The sequence below is a fragment of the Polyodon spathula genome, chromosome 5, assembly GCF_017654505.1.
Source record: "Polyodon spathula isolate WHYD16114869_AA chromosome 5, ASM1765450v1, whole genome shotgun sequence".
NCBI lineage: Eukaryota > Metazoa > Chordata > Actinopteri > Acipenseriformes > Polyodontidae > Polyodon > Polyodon spathula.
The window spans coordinates 7,610,936-7,617,170 of NC_054538.1; the positions used below are offsets into that span (position 1 = coordinate 7,610,936).

General features: G+C 35.4%; 1 long non-coding RNA gene across 1 annotated transcript; it reads left to right on the plus strand.

Moving 5' to 3' along the window:
• The first annotated feature begins 2,187 nt into the window (after positions 1 to 2,187).
• On the plus strand, positions 2,188 to 4,040 carry LOC121315240. The gene is made up of 3 exons (XR_005950222.1): positions 2,188 to 2,275; positions 2,544 to 2,582; positions 3,092 to 4,040. It is a non-coding gene; the product is annotated as an uncharacterized LOC121315240 (long non-coding RNA).
• The last annotated feature ends 2,195 nt before the right edge of the window (positions 4,041 to 6,235 follow it).

Genomic DNA, 6,235 nt, shown 5'->3' on the forward strand with positions numbered 1-6,235 from the left:
AGTGACAATGCAACACAGGCACATTTTATGAAAAAAACCCCACATGTGTCTATATCTAAGATTTGTCTAAATCTTAATTTTTTTGCTGTAACAAAGTGATTTCCTTTAGATCCTATCATACAGTACATATAAAATATTGTATATGGTGCTGTTCTATGCATCTACCCCAAGAAAGGTCAGACTGCCCTCGAGTGGCTTTGACCTGAAGCAGCTTTGTCTTACAGCAACCTATAAAACATGTTTATAATATATACTTAAATAAGAATAGTTAAACAGTATAGCTAGTGGTACATGCTGAATCGTGCATCTGATTCTGGAAAACAGCCTTTGCGGGAATGAAGTTTGCATTCATCACCATCCTTCTTGCTGACACAGAGTCTAACATTGGCAAGGATTGGGTCAAGCCAAACTATCTGATACAAACACATTTGAGATATAATACTAAAAGGTACAGCATGGTTACACACTTCATAGCATATCTTTATCTCAATGCATCACTTCTTGATGAGTTGCTTGAACCCAACTCAGTTATGCTTGTTATTGCAAACCTTTGGCTCTGCTGGCTTCTGTACCAGTCCAAATCCAATCTAATTCTCGCCTTGTGAAACAATGAAGATTCTTTGTATTTAAGACTATTAGCACACCCTTATAAAAGTTTACCATAGTAAAAGCATAGCAAAGTGTAATAAGCGATAGTGAAAGTATGGTAAAGCACAGGGAAGCATTGGAAAGAATAGCAAGGTAAAGCATATTAATAAATATGGCAACCAGGGTAAACTATGGTAAATGCACTGTGTAATCATGAGAAAAGCGTATAAAACTTTTAAACACAGTTCCTGAAGCAGCTATGTGAAATCTTCAGTAACCAACAGATAGATCTCCACCTCTAAATTATCCAGACATATTTAGATAAATAATTATTATATGTTTATTGGTTTACATCTCAAAGCCAATAATGACATTACTTGTTAAATTTGCCAGGGCATGTTACAGGTATGAATTAGGTCTTAGATTAAAGGTATGATTGGTTTTATTGATGGCCAAAAAATGACTGAGAGCGAGGCTTCCTTCCCATTGTAACCGATGATCTCACTGTGATTTAGTAATGCTGATTCACACATACTCTGCTGTAATGCACTTAGGACATGAAGAGAATCAGATCACCCTTACAAAGATAGCCGGCTGTATTAAATAGAATTTCACTTGGGCATCAGCTTTTACTCTACCTGGACGCCAAAAGGTACGGTAACACAGGGGTAAGTTAACTGTATTAGCTTATTGGGATGCAAGTTTCAGTGTAAGGGTTTCCAAATATGCATTAATACCTATTGGCTTGGTACAGCTACCAATGCTTTATATACACAGGCTTGTTTACTACACAAGCATTCACTTTATCACACTATTAGATGGAGAGTCCCAAGTAACAAGCTGTACAGAGTCCAGGGATTAAGCACTTGCACTACGAGTAGAAGACAGACACCCTTGTTGCTGTGATATTAAGTGTAATAAACCTAGCAGGGGAACAATCTCTGGAGCCACCAAAGAGTATGACTTTTTAAGGGAAGAATAGATACCTAAAAAGGTGTTCTTCTTTCTAGAGCTCAGCTTTGAATTGGCCTGTTATTACACTCAGGTGTCTTTATTTTATTTGAGTTGGGTGCCAGACTGATCACATCTGTAATTAAATGGAATGGGCAGGGATATATAAGGGATTTGGATGAGGTTAGTCAAGTTATGGGTGATTGTGAGAGTGGTCAAGCAGTCTGCAATATTGTTCTGGCAGGAAAGCAGGTAAAGGCAGGAGGATTGAGGTTTAAAACCACTAAAGTTTATTGTTCAGAACCAAGTGAACAGGAACTTTACACACACTGGAAAAGGTCTAACTTTGAACAGGAAATAAAAATAAATTAAACAAACAAACCACAAAATAAATAAACAAACTAGCCCAGGTGGATGGGTGAATTCAAAATCCAAGCATTTTTACAGTGTGCTTATAATTCATTAAATAGATTTGCATTCCTCTTATCACCAAGGCATTTACATATTTATAACATTATAAACATTTATTTTACATTTTTCGTTTACCTTACAACAAATAAAACCATCAGTCACTGATAGAATCGCCCTGTTACTTAACCTATATTGGTACCATCCTATTAGCATGACTGATCCTAAGGTAGGTATTATAAGGGCTTGAGCCCAAAATGGCTTCCCTATCGACCCAAAATGTAAACTTCCCAGGAACAAACAACCCAGCACAGTCCCTTCAGCTCTGGTAAGTATTATTTAAAATTATTTTAAAACAATGTATTCCTTGACGTTTACTTTATCTTAAGCTCGAGCACATCTGATAAAGTTTGCATTTTCTTTTACATTTGTTATTCTCACTGCTGTTAGTTTCGGTTCTTTGTTTTGTGTGTGTTTGCTACAATCGCTACAAAGTGGTCGTCATCTGTACATCACCCATGAAATGTGCATCTTTCTTTGATGATATTACTTATACAGCAATAACTTATATAGCAGCATTAACTTTTTTTTTAAAGCTTTTACCCGGTGAAATGGATACCCCTTACAAACAACAGGTAAGTTGGTTTCATTATTACAATGCAGTTGTACAGCATTTATATTTATTAGACAGTTTGTTTTAAAAGTCCATATCCAATAGAGAAGTTTTTCAGTGAGGGAAGCTACTCTATCACAATGATCTATTAGAGGTACTCTATATATTTAAATGTTAATTAATAAAAAAAGACAAACACATTGCTTTAGTTGTTCTACAACACTTGTACTTGTCTGGAGTTTGTTCTCCTATATGGTCTACAAGCTATGTGACACACTGTGGAGAAAGACACAATATCTGCTACCCACAGTGTCAACACTGTACAAAGATTAAGCGTCCAATTAGGTAATGATGTTATGACAAATGGAGATGGCAGCGTATTAATATAGTGTCACATCCCATGCTGGTCTTTGTTGTCTTTTGCCACCTGAAACAGCAGCTGCATAGCCCAGGTGGGGTTTGTAGTTGTATTTGTATTTCTACCACAGATGTGTGCAGATACCTCTGTTTGTTTTTCATCAACCAACACAGGTAGAGGACGGAACCCATATCCACATTCAATGAATACAATAAAGCCTGGAACAAGAGAACATTGTGCAGGACTGACTTCTTTGGAATAAAGTTCTAGCACCCACTCTGGAAATGAGATGATGTTACTACTTTATCTTAGATAGGAGTGACTATCAGAAAAACCAATCATCAGTGTGTCATAATGACAAATCACATTTGCAGTTCCCCATAAAACTTCAGCTTACTGTCCCTGATCGAAGCCTAGTGGCAAAATGCTGGTCATGTTATCGTACTTGTTCTGTTTTCTATTCAATTAGATTTTAATATATGGGGAAGGGGAGATGTGACTGCTGATACATTACCTTTACAGAAGTTCACTGTATTATACCATGGTAAAAGCATAAGTATAATGTAAAAACAAAGTGAATGCACCATAGACAACAGTTATAAATTACAGATATTGTAGCTGTAGTAAGGCCAGGGAAACTGCAAAATAACCCTGTAAATTGCCACTGTACACTTTTACTTGTTGCATTTTTCCCCCTTTCATTAACTTTTTACAACGTATGCCAACATTCTGAAATTCTGTTGTTTGCATACTGAGATTAGAGCAATTGAGGGTCTTCATAATCATGTAATAGTATTACTAGCTTGAAAAAAAATCTAATCTGTTGTATCTAACAGTTTCTGGGAACACCAATTTAAATCACAATGGATAGCCAGAGAAGGGAACATAATCTGCTAGCTGTAAACTCATGCACACTTATTCAAGCTGATTCTTGGCTTTCATTGCCCAATTTAAGATTTGCTACTAAAAATCCAAGTGAATATTTCTGCCATTGATTTTCTGACAATGGGAAATGATCAGGGATGCTGTATGCCAAGCATCCATAGTCTTTCTGTGTATGATGTGCAACCTCTTCATTTAAATTTGGCCTTCAGTATAGTGTGGCAAATCATACCTGAAATCAGCCAGCTTTTCATCTGAAGCAGCCTCATTATTAGTCGTACCTCATAAAGCTGATTGTTCAAATTAAATTGGACTGGCAGTTACAGTGGCATCTGTTTTATTCAGACAACCTAAATAGAACTCATTTACAGTTATTCAATTGAAATGTTCAGCAGTGATGCAAGAGATAGCCTTGAAAGGTTTCACAACAAAAAGACATCTGAATGTAGAAAATGAACATAAATCTATATTGCCAAGTCTTAAGTCAAGGTAATTACTGATTACTACCTGTACAGAATGGTAAAGCAGGTGTGCAGTTCTTGAGCACACTACCACAAACATAGGCAATGGTGTAACATGGTGTGTTACAAACAGTATATGTAGCCATGAACATCATACAGCTGGATTGAAATCCCATGCAAATTGGAATGTATGTTATTCATTGTTACACATATTATACGTCTATGTTGTCAGTAGTGTGTTCTGGAACAATTTTTTTAAAAATATATTAGTAACTACATGTAACATGATCTACCACCTTATTTCCTACTTGGGGTATATTATATTACTTCAGATTCATTTAAAAGTTATTACAAAGTAGTTCCTTTCTTTGTATGACACATAAAATGAAGCATTACCGTCTGCTCTTATGTGTGCTGTAAATAAGAGCAAGCAGCCGGAGCCTCTATTAGAGAAACAAATTGGCTGCCTGAAAAAATCAAGACGTGTTTATCATGGAGAAATACACAGCAAATGTACTGACTTGAAACTGAAATATAGAATGTTGTGTGACATGTTGTTCACATGCATTCTTTCTTCCCAAAGGTATGCTGATGAGATCCTGCAGCTCAGTCAAACCATACTTTTCAACGCTGAGTTTTCAAAATAAGGGTGCTTTTGTAAACTGAAATCTTAGTGGCTAAATTGAAGTGAACACCTACATAATACAAAGGCATACAACAGTTCTTATTGTACTGTGGTTGTAGGTGGCTGATTTGGCAGCAGACAATACAGTAAACAGATCCACTGCAGTAGATTTTACACAACAGTAAGGAATACACATGCTTCATCACACCACAAACCCAAAAAGTTTGATACTGCACGTTGACCTTGTCAACAAAGGACGAGCTATGGCACCTACTTTATAACAAGAAAACCCCGTCTAAATTCAATAAGTCCATCATAAAAAAAATAAATAAATAAAAAGCAGAAATAAACAACATGGTATTGCAACATTATTGGCCTAGAATCCACAAGATCCTTCAAGTATAAAGAGTCGGTATGCCTGTCGAAGGATCATGAAATGGTGCTGCTTCAAAATCTAGAAAATCATATAGTAAATTTTTATTTAGTTTTTTTTTTCTTGCTTGAAAAGCAAGTATTATTTTACATTTGGTTTGTAATGTGTTTAAAAAAAAGTGATACAATGTGCTTAATTATTCTTTGTTCATCAAAAATGGAATAAACCAATTTGTAGAGTCCAACATTTTGAGTGACGCAATGTGAGCCACATCATCAAATACAAGACATGTTCTTTTTTCTTGCATATCATAACATGTCAGTCTTTCAGTTGCAATGTGAGTTTAATGAGAAAAATGTATGTTTGTTATCACATGTTTTAAAAACAATACAAAATAATTCCTTTCCATGATTAAGAGATGTGCCATGACAGGGTGTGCAGTGGAGTATTCATAACATGGTTTGATGCTTGCTTTTAATGATGAAAAAACTGAAACATTAAATTTTAACTTAGTTTTAATATTCTAATTATTTCTCCAGTGCAAGAAAAAGATTGCTTACAAAAATGTACCGACATCTCAGTGCTTCACAGTAAGCCACTGCCTAATAGCTCAAGACTACCAAAAAAGACAACCAATGTAATTGATTACAATTATAATATAACAAAAATAATTTACACTGCCAGTTTAATATAATAAGTGCTCTGCATGAAGCTTTGAGATGTCCAAAATGCCATGAATCTAGGCTTTGTTGTTCAATTCCAGACTCTACAATGCTACTTATTCAGAATTACAAAGAGTGTGCAGGGGATGTTTTTTTTTAAACTTTAGTGAACAGATTTTCGCGTTTGATCTGGATTATATTGTGAGTTTTTCAAAACACCAAAATGCAACCAGGATTACTGTGATCCGGATTTCATTTTGTTAATCCAATAGCACTTTTAATCACGATTAAATGTTGCAGTTGGGTTTTTCAGA